General features: G+C 39.9%; 1 protein-coding gene across 5 annotated transcripts in view; it reads left to right on the top strand.

Annotated features, from left to right (window-relative positions):
• Positions 1-18,007, top strand: part of ERG (ETS transcription factor ERG) — a 210,830-nt gene that overhangs the window by 132,399 nt on the left and 60,424 nt on the right. The window lies entirely within an intron of this gene.

Below are 18,007 nucleotides of genomic sequence, written 5' to 3'. Positions count from 1 at the left end.
TTTGAGTAATGCAGATGTTACAGATTTATTTTTGTGGAAACTCTATACTGATATTCAGGATTTTTCTTAAATGTTGTTTTAATGGTGGTGGCATTCTGCTTGGTGTGTGCTTTTTGTCTTTATTTTTTGGATAATAAAAATCTGTCATTGATTCATAACTAACTTTTATGAGTAAGCATTATTTTAACAGCTGTTTAAAAGTCTGCTTTGTTGAGTTTTGCAGGTTTCTTTGCTCAGATAGCTGAATAAATCTATCTAATTTTTGCTGTATTATGTTGCAACAGATAGCAGTTACAGATATAGCAATAGCTATGATTAATTGCAGAAGAAAGCTAACTGTAACTGAATGCCTGGTGATAATGAAACCAATTTTATGTGAAGTACAAAACTACACGTACAATAAGGACTCTGCATCAGTGGGTTTTTTTTTTCAGATACAGGACCGAGATATTTAATCACTTTGAGGTATTACGTATTTTTATACTTTTCCAATTATGATGGAGATATAGTAAATGATATAGGACAGCAGCAATGGTAGGCCACTAAATAATTGACGCTGATGTTTGATTCCTGAATAACTTCTGTGTTGTTGTTTGAATTTGTCAGGTGTTTGATGCTCTTTTTGTTAAAAATTTTGTAATATGAAAATCTTGCCTGAGGATTATTTGAATTGTGTGCATGTGTGTGTATGTTTGTATATATTTATAAAGCAGTCTGTTCTTATCCTTTTGTAATGAGGGATGCTTTCAAGAGTCTACCTACAGAGATCAAAATATGAATCTACTTTGCATTGTGGGCCAATACATGTCATATGCTGAGTACACCCTGCAACAGCTGGGCTCCTATTGATTTCAGTGGCAATTTACGGGCACTCAGCACCTGGCAGGAGACATTCAGCACTTTACAGGATCAGGCTCTTTATGGAAATTTTGAGGTTCCTAGAGTCAGCATGTTTGCTGCTAAGAGAAAGTGCTGTGTATTAATTTAGTAATGGTGAGCTGACATTTCTTTTGAGCAGGACGGTCCTCCTGATGTGAGTGGGAAATTTTGCTTAAAAACTGAAGGCACAATATGCCTAGATGAAGTATAAAGTTTTTTGGTTTTTTATATTTCTACATTTTTCTTTAGTATATTTATAGTCAGGTCAATGTTAACAACTATTATAACACCATTATGTTGTTGTTATATTACTGCCTCCCAGCACAGTAATGAGAACAACTAGCTGCATTTTACACGGCAGTTCCTTAAATTGAAGCATCAGTAGAGATAGCAACGTTCTCCTAAGTGAAATAATAATTAGATTTTGCCACCTCATTTTGGGCCAAATCCTACAGTGGAGTTTTGCCTGATTAAGGCCTGAAAGATTGTGGCCCTACTTTGCTGGAAAGTCCTTAGTTTTGACGCCAGGATTTCATTTATGTCCATCCACAATGTAAATTAACTGGGGCGACATTATAAAAGTTTTACACTCTAAACTAAGGAAGTATATTTAACATGAAGATCATTTCCAGTCCCAAGATGTTCAATTCCTGTTCTAGATAGAGTAAATGAAGCAAGTATTTGACTGAGAGAGTGATCAGAAATAAACATTTCTGTCTATAGGCTTAAAATGTAAAAAGCAACTATGTAATTTCTCACTGTTTTGCCATTTCAGAATAGCAAAACAGCTCCTCAGCTTGTGTAAATCAGTGTACCTCCGTTGATGGACTACATTAATTTACACCAGTGGAGGATCTGGGCCAAAGATTGAAAGCCTTCTAAATAGTCCAAATTGGATCTATGCATGTGGCTTTTAGTAACTTCTATGGGAGCCTTACACATTCATCAAAGGTGAGAGTTTGGCTCAGAATATTTGTTTTTATTTATAACTGAGTAGAATTTTTTTTTATTGATTTATACACAGAGAGATGGACTGTCAGTATAATTCATTGATTCACTGTTCTTTAAAATGCCTAAGGGCCCAATCCTGCAAACACTTAACACACTTAACTTTAAGCACAGGACTAGTCCAATCAACTTTATTGGGACTAGTTGGAATATTTAAAGTTAACTATGTATGTGAGTGTTTCCAGGATCAGGGGTCTATGTCCCAAATGTGATATCTCTGTGATCTTGTAAATAAGCTAATAAGCGGATGCGGTCATGAATTCTAACTCTCTACTATCTCATAATAACTGTCCCCCAATTATATGGAAAGCGGAATGTCCTGAGATGAGCTGTCAAACTAATTGGCAAAACTCAATAGATTCATAAGCTTTTTTGCTAGCAATCCTGGACTTTTGAATAAATTATTCCACATATACTTTAGGAATAACCATACAGAATCAAACCAGTTGTCCATAGAGTTCAGTATGTTGTCTCCACCAGTGGTCAACATCAGCTGCTTTAGAGGAAAGTGCAAGAAACCCTATGATGGAAAAATGTAGAATAATCTGCCTTCAGAGAAAGTTTCTTCCTAACCCCCATAATTTAGTAGTTGGTTTAAACCCGAAGTATGAGGGGTTATATATCTAATTTGTTTGTTTATGTTACCCATCTAACTCATTATTCATATAAATGACTAAATTTTTTTTGGCATCTGATATCAAATACTAAGAAGCAATGTTTTTTTCCAGTGCAGATTGTAACCTGAAGACGCGTACAGTGTATGCAGAACACTAGGTACAGAAAATGAGGGCTAGAAAATAAATACAGTACCATTGATTGTAGGCTTCTATTTTTCTTTCTCAGAATGACATGAAAAAATAATCCAATCTTCCCTTGTGGTTGATATTAACATACTTATCTTGAATTTCTTTTTTTTTCCTATCACCTTTCGGTGATGGAAGGAATGTCAAATGAAAAATGTCTATTTTCAACTGGAATTTGAATTCCACATCCTTCAGCAGCCCCCACTTATTTTGTTCGCCTTGCCTGCCAGTGCAATTACAGTTATTTTTAATAAGAAAAAGCTACTGAGTAATTAATAATCAACATTTTATAATGGCTTATCAATTACACATGTGGACAGTTCTCTTAACCTAATCTACCTCTAAATATATATGCACTCTCCTTTTTATGACTTGTTTCCTTTCTGTGGTTGACTTGGAAGCCATTGTTTATGAGATAAAGTGTCTACATGTTTGATACAGGAATTTGGAATACTTTAGGTTGCCAGGGCTGGTGTTACAAATTCTGTAGGTCTCCATGGACCACTGGTGTACTGATTAAATCAATATATACTGTACAAGAACCTTTCATCAGAAATCTTAGTCTTCCACTCTAAGCTACTCTATATAGCACTGTTGTCCCCCTCCCCTCCTTTGAAAGGCAAAATACTTATTTCAAATATTTTTTAAACCAAGCAAAACTGAAGGCAGTTTCAAACTCTGCTGACGTCTTATGGAAAGCTTTGAGAAATATTCTTCTTAGAGATGGGTGTGATTACTTTACCGCAAGCATCATTTGTGCAGTATTATGTATTTCTGTTAGTTGCATGAAAACAAAATATTAAAAGTTCATTGGTCCTTGTTACTTGTTCCTCCTCAGTCCAACAAAGCACTCAAGCATGTGCTTGACTATAAGCAAGTAATAGTCCCATTGACTTCCATGGGACAACTCATCTGCATAAAGTTAAGCACACAGCTAAATGCTTTGCTGAATCAGGGCCTTAAAGCTTTTTGGCCTGATACTGTACTCCTTAATTCAGACAAAACTGTCATTGATTTAAATTGGAGTTTCGTTCAAATGAGGACTGCAGGATCAGGCCCACAATTATTTCCAGAACAAACAATTACAGTGCCACAAACATAAAGTTATGACATCAAGTAGAAGTAGATTAAATCTTGTAAAATAAACAAACAAAAAAAAAGGGACCAAATTCAGCCCTGTTGTAACTCCACTTGATTTATGCCTGCCTGCATCAAGCCTGACTTTGATCCAAAGATACAGTTTCCATATAAATGACTCTTTAAGTAAAGAAAAAGAGATGAAAAATACCTAATGGATTTTTTGTTTGGTTTGCTTTTAACAGAAGCTAAGCTATCTCTAAACAGCATGTTTCTGAAAAAGTTCCATGAGACTTCAACAGGCCTTTGAAGCGGTAATGTTGGTAGAATTAAACATTCTGAACACACTGGAGATCTCCTGGTGAGAAATGCAGAGGCATTTTAAAGAAATGTTAAGGCAAAACAAAAATGTTTATTTTTGAAGTGGCAATTCATAATCCAATAAGAATATATCATACCATTCATTTAAAAATGATTACTCCGTATCACTTAGCTTTCTAAAGCAGCATAGCAGGTTTCTGTAGAAAATCAGTTAAATGGGAAAAATTGGCTTATGTCACTTATTATCATTTTTCGCAAGATAAAATTAAATAGTGGGGCACATTGGGTCTCATCCAAAGCCTATTGAAGTCGGTGGGAGTTTTTCTAATAGCCTTTGGATCAGCCCCATAATCAGCTAATTAAAAGGTAGCTTCCTTTGCTGGATGGTGATAGAATAGGGTGAGTGATACCTGCAGTTATTTCTACTGTCAGCATTGAAAAGGTGCATGCTAATGGACTGAGCAAATTGTCATATACTCTGCTTATTTTACTGTTATTTAAATCTAAATTATTTGTTGATCTCTGCATGTGCTCATCACTGTACAGAACAGAGAAGTGGCCATGAGACTTGCCCCAAGGAGTTTACATGTGCAGTTGCTGAATCTTATACCCAAGTGTGGGATATGTGTGTATGGGGCCAGGACCTAGTCGGCAGCATTGTGAATAAGCTGTTTTCAGACTGGATAAATGTCTCACCCCCACTTTATTTTTTAGCAATTAAGGGAGTTGTACAGTCCCATAGTAATACCCATCAGGGTGTTTAGGGAAATAGAGGTTGCAGGATATTTGGTGAGATTTATCTTGGAAATCAATAGTAAGAGGAAGTTCCCATCACACAAGGGGCAGACTCTTCATGCTGCTTTCCATGTTTTCTCTCTCCCCGAGCATGCATGGCTCCCTTGAGAACAGTGCTGACAGTTTTTGTTCTGTGGATACCAATCCCATTAGGAACAGAAATGAGAACAATAACTTATTTCACTTAGATCATGATATAGATATTGGTAATGATTTTCAATCTGCTCGCCTGTGCTTAGTTTGAACTAGTGACCTAGAGGTGAAAGACACTGTGGAAATGATCATCCTATTTTACACTAGTAAAATAATGGAACAAATATTAACATAAGAACAACATCATTAAACATCTAAAGATTACAAGAACCCTGGGCACTAAGCAGTGTGTAAAGCCGGGGTTCTCAAACTGGGGGACAGCACCCCTGAGGGGGTCATGAGGTTATTACATGGGGGGTCACGAGCTGTCAGCCAACACCCCAAACCCCGCTTTGCCTCCAGCATTTATAATGGTGTTAAATATATTTTAAAGTGTTTTTCATTTATAAGGCGGGTCGCACTCAGAGGCTTGGTATGCGAAAGGGGACACCAGTACAAAAGTTTGAGAACCAGTGGTGTAAAGAATGCATTGTGCCAGACAGTTAAATTGTTTTCTAAACAGAGTTTGAAAATCAGTGGCTGGGAGAATGCAGTAGATATAATGGGTCAAGTTGATGGGAACAGCGACCTTTGACTGATGTAAATTGGTGTAGCTCCATTGGTTTTGATGGAACTATGCCAATTTACACCAGCTAAAAAAATGGTTTATTAAGAGAAGAATGTACATAGCTTGATTAAGAAGAGAGAGGAGATAAATTATAAGTATTTGGAGTGAGTAAATTCCAAGGAAGGAGAATCATTATTTAAGATGGTATCACCTAAAAATGTGGCCATAAAGGACTTTACAACCGTCAGAGAGAGAATGAGAGAGTCAGCTCCAGAGCTGTGAAGAGAACCCAAGAGTCCTCTGATTCCAGTCCTCTTCCCTAATCATTAGTGCACTCCCACTAGAAAAAGGAAATTTCTCACTTTGATCACCATTTGCAATTTTGTTGAGAGGGAACAGATGATGGCATTTGAGCGCTATTTTGAAGTTTATGATTAAATACAGTGATATCACACAAGATTTTTTTAAAGCCTTGTTCTTTAGAGCTGAAAACATCTTTTTTTAGACTATATGTTTATTACCTTGATAAACATTAAAATGCTGCCACAGCAATTACCTTGATGATAAAAGGTCTGTAGACAGATACTTCCTGTGTTCATTTCCTACCCTGATAACTTGCCAAATCAGGGAGTACCAATACAGGAAATGCTTTCAATAGGAACTTCCTATCTGCTAATATCTAATTCATTAAAAGGAACTAACCACTAAGTGTTCAATATAATGGGAATTCTCTAGCTATCACTGTTTCAGTTTAAACCACAGTGCACCAGATTTGTTTACATAAAGACCAGGGATCGGCCGTTACTGCATTCAGCTACAAATTCTGTCTTATCACATTGGTGGCCCCGTATATTACACTATGTTTGTAAAGTACTTTGGGATTCTTTGAGACCCACCACCCTTCCCCGTACCCCATGTGCTGTAGTAGTAGTAACACGAAGACTGGGTTTTATTCTGTTTCATAACCTCATGGGTTAGAGATCTTGAATCTTTAAAAACATGTGGACAAAGTTATGAAAGTATACTGTAGGGAACAATCTTTCATTGGTGGCAAGATGAACTAGAAGAGTCTTTTCCTTCCTTGATGTCTACGATTCTATGTACTCATTTCTTACATGAATATCTTTTCTCATGGGGTCTGTATTAACCAAAGGCTCTTCCCTGTATTGGGCCGGGTGGTTTGGTGGCAGGCCAGGTAGAGTGAATGAGGAACTGAGGAGACTCGGCAGGGATACTCTCTACCTTCCCTATTTATGTGCTTCTGCCACCCAGTTAACACTTCTCACCAGAACTAACACAGGCGTGTCCAATATGTAGTTTAGGGCATGGTCCAGATAGATTACTGAGTCATAGGTGGCGCTTGTAGTCTACTATGCAAGGTACATTCATTTGAACTAACTGAAATGGAAATTTTGCCTTATTGGGCAGACAAATTAGGCAATGACTGATGTGCAAGTCTGGACTTTAGGTTTGGAAAAGAGAAATATGGATCAAGGGAAAGCGAAACAAAGGCATAAAAACTCAAATGGCAATAGTAATATTTAGGTAAGTAGTTTGAGATACATGAATAGAAAGGACAAATCTTTTAGAAACCTGGAATGCTATCCAAGCCATATTGAAGTCAATGGGAATTTGGCCATGGATTTCAACAGGCCAAGGATTTCACGCCAGTTGTTCAGGGCCTTGGGATTTAGAACCTGCTTCCTGTCTTTGGACCAGATTCTGGTAATTGTTCAGCCAGTAACTCCTTGACTTCCAAGGAATCACTCCAGTTTACTGCCAGTATAACTGAGATCAGTATTTTAGCCTTTGCCAACAGGGTTGAGCACTGCTATGCCACTGAGCTTGTTCTATATCATACACATTGTGGCCTTGCCTTTGAAAAATAGACCCAAGTTATGTTACCCCTAAACTGCTACCACAATGATGGATATCATTTTCAGAAGGACAGTTATTTAAACTGATATTACTAGTTAAAAGACCGTGGCATTTTAACTGCAGCTCTTAGAGTTAGACTTATAGACATTTTCAAACATAACTTGTGCTCCAATCAATCTGTTGGTATTATCTGGCAGAAGAAGGCAGTTGTGTACTGAGCAGTCTTCACAGTTACATTAACCTCAAACCTGCTAACTTCTGGAGCATACCTAAACTCCACCCGTCCGCAGGGCAAAAAACTAGGTTGTTCCTAAACGTGGGCCTTGAGGAGCACAACGGTGGTATAATGACCCAATCTGTCCTGCCAAGATTGTTAAACTAAAAGGGATTTAACATAAGCAGACTGAGCTAATTCTTGTCAACTTGCAAAGATTTTTGTTGTTGTTATTAATCTTTGACGTGCTCACACCAACTTCGCTGATAACTTATATGTAGGATATTCCCTTGGTACAATAGCTGCTGGAAGTGGTCAGAATGATTTCTTTTTGCTAACCAGATCAGCCACCTAAGGCAAAGGCCAAAGATACAGTTCACAGCATATGCAAAAGCCCACTGCCATTTCATAATTTTTCTTGAGATTTAGCATCAGTGCACTGTTGCACATATAGTTTTCATGGAATGAAAAATCTGATTATTTAGTCTACACAGAAAAAAAAGAAAGGAAGAAAAGGGGATCCTGTGCCTTTAATGCTGTTTATAACGGTTGGACAGAGCTTGTCAGGTGAAGGTTAATTGCTCTCCAGTTAAAGCAGTTCTCTGCACAGATGGGTTATCAGGGCTGAACACTCGTTACAAGATTAATCTCATTTCCGACAAGACTTCCTTTTCCTTCAACTGATTTTTGCTCAGCCATTGGACCTGTCATCAGCCGTTAAAAGAAGGGTGGATTACCTCTGGGATATTAATGCTTGTGTGCAGCAAAACAATACAAAATGTGTGTCATATCGGCAGGGAACATCTTTAGGAGACAGCACATTTTAGTTCCTTACAAAGGTCGAGATTCATAAACAACTGAAACAATCAGGAATATTTGAATTGATGCTCTTAATGAACATAAATGCAAGCAGATTCATCCAGAGGCCCCTTTTTGAATGTCAGGCCTTTTCTAAATGTATGATATTTTTAAGTTCCCAAACTGTATCTCTTTGTTGACATTTCAAATGAACAATTTGATATTTCTGAGATGTGTACTGTTCGTGGTGTGCTACTGTACTCTATGAAGATTACTTCAAAATAAGCTTAATCAGACCCTTTTCTTTAAGAAAAGAAATGAGAAGCTTGAGTGGTTCAATCAATATTTGTTTAAGCAAGAGGCAGTGTGGCGCGGTGGTGAGAGTACGGAACTCAAAATCAGAAATTTTGGGAATCTATTTCTGACTCTGCCAACTGAAATCATTGAATCAGATTTTCCACTCCCTTATGCAGAGGTAAATTAGAATTAAATCCATTGAAGTGAAAGGGGCTACAGTGGTATAAAATGGATGTGCGAGGAGAATCAGGCTCATAATGTGGCTTTGGGCACGTAACCAAATCTCCATTTTACCCAGCATTGTAATGGTGTGGGAAATTCAGCGAGGTTCTGAGCAGCTAGACAGACTGAGTGAGTTCACAGGAGGCACAGGTCTAAACACAGAACTCTCTCTGGAGTTTGGGTTTATTTCAGGAGTTCTGATATAACCAAAATAACACAACTTGGCAAAGTCTCTGGTTACCGAGTTTCTTCCTTGCAGATTTACAATCAGTAAATTCCAAAACAAAAAACAAATATTCAAACCAACAAACAGGGTAGGTCTTATGTTTCCTCAGAGCTTCCTGTCCTGGCTTCTGATCAGCAAAATCCCTGTCCATTTAAGGTGCTGAGTCTTTCCATTGACTACAATGGGCTTTGAATCAGGCTCATAGTGCTCTGTGTCATTCAAGGCTGTAGATACAGCTAAAAAGAGAGCTCTGAGGAGGGTCTAAGCAAGAAAACTTGCGAGTGCGTGGGCATTATAGTTCTGATCCAGCAAAACACTTAAGCATATGCTTAATTTAAAGCATGTTAGTGGTCCTCTTGATGCCTAAAGTTAACCACATGCTTCCATGATTTGCTGTATTAAAGCCTATGGAATTTAAACAAGATGTTTTGATCCCTAAATATTTATATTGAACTAACAAGACAAAACACTACTTGTACACTTTTAAGTACAGTGGTATCTGTAATGTGTATGAAAAAGGTAGTGGAATGTTAGCTAGTACAGGTGGTTGCAGATCATATGTACGTGGTGAGATATGAAAATAGTATTGTCTCCAATCTGGAGTGGGAATATGGGAGTGGGAGGGTTTGGTCATTGATCTGTGAGCAGGTCTACACTATCACTTAAATCAATCTAATTTATGTCACTCAGGGTGGTAAAAAAGACACCCCCCTAAGCGACACAAGTTACAGCGACCTAAGCGCTGTCCACATCCACGCTATGTCAGTGGGACACGCTCTCTTGCCAACATAGCTTCCGCCGCTTGCAGAGGTGGAGTAACTATGCCAATGGGAGAGTACTCTTCTGTCAGAATAGAGCGTCTTCACCAGATACTCTACAGCAGCGCAGCTGTGCCGATGTAGCACTCCGAGTGTAGACCTGCCCTGTGTCTGGTAGGTAAGAAGCAAGATGATGTACTCTAAATGGCTCATTCCTAGAAGGTAGGGCCTCTGTGCAGTGAGGTTGTAGTTCACACAGTATTATTAGAGCTTGTCAGAAATGTTCTTTTCTCTTAAAAAAGTTAAACAAAATCAGAATTTTCTCCACAAAAATTTCCATTTTGTTGAAAAGCCATTTTTCATCCAAAGAAGGTTTGATTATTGGTTTTAACCAGCTGCAATGATTAGGCAAAGCATGGGCTATTAAAGTGGGAGCATGTGGCTCATACAGAAATTGATAAAAGGGTACAAAGTGTGGTTGTATAGGTTTCTGTGGTATTGATATGGATTTAAGTTTATTTGTGGAGTCTTAACCCTGTATTTCCAGAGTTTCAAACATTTGGGATTTTTTTCACAAATTTAATCTTAATTTAGAATCTCTAGGCTTTCAAGCATTTACTTTTTATAACTACAAGGCTGAAATTAAATATGGGCCTGAGTTTAACTCTGCAGAAGCTTAGATCCAAGTCCAAATTTTACAGGTTGGGGCCATCTCTGGTTCTATTAAGGTAAGAAAAGTGGCTGGTAAATCTCTCCATCTCTAACTGTATTGTAAGAGTTGTTTGCCTGAGAATTCAAGGTTACTAGGATATATTTAAAAACAGTGGCCAATATTTTCAAAAATAGGAGCCTGAAGTTAGTTTCTTAAGGCCATACTTAAGCACCTTTATAAGTGGCATGATTTTGATCAGGATTGAAGCAGGGATAAGCAGTAGGCTATAAATTCTGAACCTACGGAACTGGCAAGTATGCTGGAGATTGGGCAGGTATAGACCCTTCCCTTCTGAATATGTGCTTCTAGATGTTAAATACCTTTTTAAATATAGTACCACCTATAAAATTATATTCAAGTCACAGACATTTAATTGTTCAGTCCCCAGGCTTCATAATGGTGCCTAGATCCTTTCCAAGCTATCTGAATTATACATCGTGGTAATCTCCAGATTCACTTTACTTTTTTGAGAGCACTCATCACGTACTATGAGGAAACTTTTTGGAGTATATACCATACTCAGTTCCATTCAAAGTACCTTTGCTTTCTGGGGCTGTTTTGAAGTCAAAGCTGTGATTCTTGTATATTCAGCTGACTCTAGAAACTTAGGCTTTAAGAAAAACACCAAATATTGTGAGACATAAAATCATGAGAGTTGGCAACACTGCAGTGTCTATAGCAGGAGTCCAAAAATAGCCATATGTAGAAACGTACCAAGTTGGACGTCAGGGATCCTAGGAATTAGCCTCTTAAGACGTATATTATAGAATAGAGTTGGGTATAGAAAATGGGTTTTGGATCATATTGCAAATGAAATGTCCAAGTTTGCAGATGACACTAGAACTGAGCAGAAAGAGGAACAACATAAGTTGTTTAAAAAAGATTTGCAAAAGATTGCTCAGGTGACTGGAGTGATTACTGATAAATGCAATACAGTGGTGTTAAATACAGAGCAGTTATTCAGGGAGCAAAGAACCTAGCAAGGGAATTTTTGGAAGAAGGAATGAATCATCCCCATGTTGAAGGGGGAAAGGATTTAGAAGTTTTTGCAGAAAAATTACCTGAAATTATCACCCTAGCACAGAACAGACATCTAAAAAGGCAAAGAAGACACTAGAGCCTGAAGCCTGAATTCTCGTTTACACTAAAGTGATAGTAAATTACAGTCTCACCCACTCTAAGGCGTGTTTATGCTGCCAGACTGGTGTAATGGGGCCATAGTGTGTATGAGAATCTAGCCCTATATATTAACAGACACAGAGAAAATAGAGGGCCAATTTTTCAAAAGGTGTATATCCACAAGCAAGTAAGAGTTTTCAGAGTAGCAGCCGTGTTAGTCTGTATCCGCAGAAAGAACAGGAGTACTTGTGGCACCTTAGAGACTAACAAATTTATTTGAGCATAAGCTTTCGTGGGCTACAGCCCACTTCTTTGGATGCATAGAATGGAACATATATTGAGGAGATATATATACACATACAAAGCAAATAAGAGCCACACAAACTTATGCCTGTGATTCATGATTATCGGTGTAAATCAGGCAAATCCATTAACAAACCAATGGTCAGGCACTAACTAGCAACTTGTGATTGTATTTGTGTGTGCAGCTGGGTAAACCTTGAGTTTCCATTTTAAAAAGATTTGGCTCACAAAGTGAGTCTTATTTGCTTAATCATAGTGCTGCACTGAGGATGGGATAGAGCCACCATAGCCCTAGGGGAGCTCACTAGCATGCAGGAGTATGTATGCTGCCACTCCCCCTTGATCCACTGGCCTGTATATGAGGGTTAGAGCTATGGCCCTGCTGCCTTCCAGTGCCACCCTGCCCTTTTGGGGTGTCTTGAGCCCCAGCAGATGAACAGAGGGAGTAGTGTTTGTATCCCTGGGAGTATGGGGCCTGCAGTTGTGCCCAGATGCTGCCCAGGAGGGCAATGAGGATTTTTTGCACCCACCCTTACCCAGCTGTGGAACAGCCATGTACAATCTGTACAATTCACATTTTCAGAGTCGTCTTAACAATATAGTACTTAAACCTGGTGTATGCTGAACGTATCTGTATGAGGATCAGTTACATATTGTTATTCTCTGGATGTGGTTTCTGACAGATTTTTTAAACTTCAGCAAAATACACAGAATGAGTCCTGATTTCATGGATTTTAATGCATGCTCTGTTCTCTGCACACACCATTTCAGTTCCAATTTTTGTACTAGATTGATCATTTAATAAAAGTGCCAGTAGAACAGAGATTCACATATCAAACACGGACATTTCTCAATAGTACTGGTTTAGTAGAGATGGTACTATGATTTCCTGGTCTGTCTGAAGAGCAGAAGAAATCTGAGCTGAAAAAATTATTTCACAAATTACTTGTATTTTTCTCATGCTTTATCTACTCTAGTGGTGCAGTATGGAGATTAAAACCATATCAAGTCTATTCTAGTCTGTTATTCAACACTACTCTAAAAATACCAAATGCCAATTCCATCATTTGTTTTGGAGCCCAAGGGAACTTTAATGTAGAAGCCTGTGAACTTATATACCTCACCAAGAAACTTTAGGGAGTAGCAGAGGAAGGTGGTTATGGTTTGCAAGGTTTCTGTTTGCATGGTGAGTTTTTGCAATACTAACAAATAGACTCTCATATAACTTCTTTTTCCTCTCCCTGGCTTGCTCTGAATATCTCCAGTGCACCAAAATCCACTTATATGTTACCTTAACTCTCTCTGATTTCTATAGTCCCCTCTGATCTCCTTTCTTCACTCTCAAGGTCTTTCTAATATCCTGTTTCCTGCAGGGACTTCCCAGTCTCACGGATTTCAGCCTGCATTCTAATCACCTTCTGCGGCTTCTCCAGATCACTCTGATCTCCTCTAGGACTTGATTTTGCCATCTCTGCCTCCCGTCTCACCCAAATTACTCAAATTCTCTCTCAATTCACCTCTTTCCTTAACTGCTCTCTGGCTCTGCAATCTCCATCTCCCTTTCGCTTCTCTGGGCTTCTTAATACGTGCCTCTGGAGGACTATACTGGTCTTATTTATACAATCAATCCCTCTAATCACCCCCCACTGCCCCAGAAACACACACAATAACACAGTTTACCTAGCTTTACCCTACATCTCGGATTAGGATCTAGATGACATATTTTTTTAGAGGAGTTTGCTTACTAAGCTAAGTCTCTTTCCCTTCCCTCTGTCCCCTCCCCCCACCCACCCGAGCAATGGTAATGCCAAAAGAAAAGTAGATCAAACATCTTTCAATATTTTAACTCAGTAACCTGCTACTTATTAGTTGTCTATTAGCCTTTGTATATTTTTGTTTAGAGATTAACTCTTATAACTGTTGGTAATTAATTTGGGCAGGAACATGGAACATTTTGTATTTTAATTAATAGGTTGAGTAATACAATAGAGGCAGATAGATTTTTTTTTTAAATTCATGAGTCAAAATAAGTTCTCTAAATACAGGTTTAGTAGTTAGAGCAGAGGACTAGATGTCAGGATTCCTAGAATATATTCAAAGATTTACCACAGTTTCACTGTTTGACCATGGGCAAGTCACCAAGGTTTGAATTTTCAAGTGTTCGCTAATTTTCAGTGCTCAACCTGAGACATCTACTGCCTGATTTTCAGCGGTGCTGAACATACACAGCTTCCACTGAAGTCAATATAAGCATTAACTTCTCTAATTTAGTTTAATTTATTGTTTAAGTGTTTTGAGAAGCACACAAATACAGAAGATTATTAATCATTATTTATGAGAATAGTCCCATTAATGTCAGTACAAATACTCACAAGAGTAAGTGTTAAAGGCAAAATGGAAGATGTTTTAACTGCCAAGTTTCGAGATCAGCAATATGGTTTTTTTTTGCAAGAGTTGATTTCAGTGCTAACACCTAATCAGAGCATTTGGTGTTAGTGATGCTTTGAATTGTAGCTGGCGAAACGCAGAACCCAGGACTTGATTTTCAAATTATTAATTTTATAGTGTATGTATTTGTGAATGTAAGTTTTATGCTAGCATGTAGTACATGAAATGGTTTGTAAAAGAAAGCACAAACACAGCAAGGCATGGCAGAAATTAAGTAAGTGGCATACGAAGACATCCTTGAACACCAAAATGTTTAACGTAATTAGAGGGAGCTACAGCATCATGTAGCTAAGGCAAATTCTTTATTCCAGTGACAACTAACCAACAACAAAAGTTGCACTCCAAGTTCAGTGTCTTGCCTTTAATAGTGACCTTTTTTTCAGAGGAATGTGACAGGTCTATAATGTACATGGGCAGTGGTGCAGTTTTCTATGTGAGGAAGCAAAATGATCCTTGTGACCCCAGAGTGATCAGTTGTCTCATTGAAGGATCAGATCTGATTGCCTCTGTCTTACAAAATAGCTTGTTTTGAAGGCAGTACTCTTTTTTACAATCCCACAGGTGATGTGTTTGGGTCAAAGGCTTCAGATGTTTAAAAGACACCCAGATGGTCCAATGTCAGTGTGAGTTTTGCCATTGACTTTAATAGGAGCGGGATTGGCCTGTAATCCTTTATATTTAAACATGTATATCTGAAGCCCTTTTGCCTTGGTTATAAATATTGATTGAAATCACCAGTAGTTACTTATCACCAAATGTGCTATAGTATATGGCCCTAATGAATTGAGGCCTATGCCTGATACTTAGTTCAAACTTGGGTACCTAATACTAGGCACCTAAATTCATATTTAGGCATATATAAGTGGTGGCTTGATTGCAAACTTGTTAAGCACCCACAGATACCCCTGACCTGTTCTAAATGAAGTGTTTACTATATGGTGAAAACGCCTGTTAAAACTTCACACTGTCAAATTTCAACCTTCAGGCTTTCACGGGAAAGAAATGTGGTTCAAACAAACAAAAACACTCTAGCTTCCACTGACTAATAACTAGCCTTTGGTTTGCTTTCAGTGTTGGTTGGTTCATTACTTCTAAGAAGTCATGTCAGCAGTTACACTAAAAGATGGGGATTCTTTCAGGTGAACTGTAGAAACATCTTAACCTTTATAGATGTGCTGCATGGGAAATTCACTCCAGGATGTGCAGGCCAGGATATTGCCACCTGCACTTCTTTGCAATTTCTGCTAGGGGAGGGGAGCTTTAATCTCAGTGGGGAGATTCCATAGGAAGAGTGCTATAAGGAGTGACTGCCAATGGCATATATTGAATTAATGCATCCCCCAGCTGCTCTAACAAGGGCCGGTGCAACCATTTAGGCGACCTAGGCGGCTGCCTAGGGCGCTAGGATTTGGGGAGCGGCATTTTCTTCGGCAGCGATCACAGCAGCTGGATCTTCGGCTGCCCCAGTCACTGCCGGCATTTAGGCAGAGGGAGCTGGGGCAGGAGAGTGCGGGGAGAGCCGCCTGCAGCAAGTAAGGGGGGGGCAGTACGCAGGGGAACTCCCCGCCCCAACTCACCCCTGCCCCACCTCCTCCCCGAGCACACCGTGGCTGCTTCACTTCTCCCACCTCCCAGGCTTGTGGCGCCTAAGCTGATTGGCGCCGCAAGCCTGGGAGGCGGGAGAAGTGAAGCAGCGACGGGGTACTCAGGGAGGAGGCGGGAGAAGTGAAGCAGCGACGGGGTGCTCAGGGAGGAGGCAGGAGAAGTGAAGCAGCGACGGTGTGCTCGGGGTGGAGGCGGAGCAGGGGTGAGCTGGGGCGGGGGGATGCATCAGGGCGGGGGGGGGAGCTGCCGCAGGGGGGGTGCCTCAGGGTGGAGGGGGGAGCTGCCATGGGGGTGGCTCAGGGCGGGGGCTCGGGGACGGGGGATGGCGCAAGGTGGAAGTTTCGCCTAGGGCGCGAAACATCCTTGCACCGGCCCTGGCTTTAACCAGACACCTTCCTGCCAAATAGCATCAGCCATTTTTAAGGTGGTGTTGGCCAGCTGCAGGCTGCCCAGAAAGGAAGAGGTACCTCCCCTTTGCTCTGCCATGTGACCTTGGGGGGCAAATGCAGAGAAGAACAAGCCAGTGGCTCCAGCCAATAGGAGCAGCTGCAGAAGCAGCCAAAGCAGGGAGCTCCAGGTATTCAGATTCAGAGAACTTTCTGCAGTTTCGAGATGACCTTTTCTGCCCTGTGCTGATTGACTGTTTGCTCCAATTCTTTCCCAATTAAACACTCAAGGCTGGCCTGTGTCAGCTGACTCGGGCTCGTGGTGCTCAGGCTACAGGGTTGTTTAATTGTGGGGTAGAAATTTGGGCTGAGGCTGGAACCTGGACTCTGGGATCCTGGAATGGGGGAGGGTCTCAGAGCTCAGGCTCCAGCCTGAGCCCAAACATCTACACAGCAATTTTTAGTCCCACAGCCTGAGCCCTGCAAGCCTGAGTCAACTGACCCTGGCCAGCCATGGCCATGCAGCAGGTCTTTTATTCCAGTGTAGATGTACCCACGTCTCTTTACCTCAGCTTCTCTCCATGCCTGCCCATCTTACCCTCTTCTCCTATGCCTTGTCTCCCTCACCCCTTTCCCCTCAATGTCCCCTTTTCCTTCCTTTTTCTTTCCAGTTAACTGATCCCCTTCAAACTAAATCCACTTAAAAAGACAAAAATTAAAACCGATGTGCCATTTGTTGCCATCACATTGTTCTCTCTGCTTGTTGTTAGACTCCTTCCCCTACCCTGTGCCTGCCTTGTCTATTTCAATTGTAAGCTTTTGGGGGCAGGGACTGTTTGCTACTGTGTTTGTACAGTGCCTACCACAACGTGTCCACATTGTTGGTTGGTCCCTAGACACTATTGTAATAATCATGATTAATAATAAGAGAAGGAGAAAGCCTCTTTCTTGATACAACACCCATGCTGTTGGAAAGTCCACAGTGGGAAGTCAACATATACCCTGGGTGAATGTGGCCCTATATGCCTGTATCACCTTCCCAATAGAGTACATATTTCACGTTCATATCAAGCTAGCATTAATTCATGGTATTATTTTAGACAGTAGGTTTTCATTGAAAATGATTAAAAAATCTGTGTTTCACCTTTTATCTATAGAAGACAATTATCAACCACATTTCTGAACCGGAAGAACGGAATGGGCTCAACTTCAAGTCATTTCTAAGATTGTACCGATTCATTAATGGGGAAAATGTATTATAGTTGCCAACAGAGGCAGTATTAGCTCATTGGGGTCCCTAAGCAGGAATATTTTTGTGGCCTCCCCGCCACAACACATACTAAAAAGTGAATCGGGGGCCCCCCTTGAGCTGCTCGGGGCCCTAAGCAATTGCTTAGTCTGCTTATGCCTAGTGCTGGCATTGGTTGCCAAGTTTATTCTAAAAATGGTGTTTTCTGA

Source organism: Mauremys mutica, chromosome 1, assembly GCF_020497125.1.
Source record: "Mauremys mutica isolate MM-2020 ecotype Southern chromosome 1, ASM2049712v1, whole genome shotgun sequence".
In the NCBI taxonomy this organism is placed as follows: Eukaryota; Metazoa; Chordata; order Testudines; family Geoemydidae; genus Mauremys; species Mauremys mutica.
This window is presented reverse-complemented; position numbering and strand designations above follow the sequence as displayed.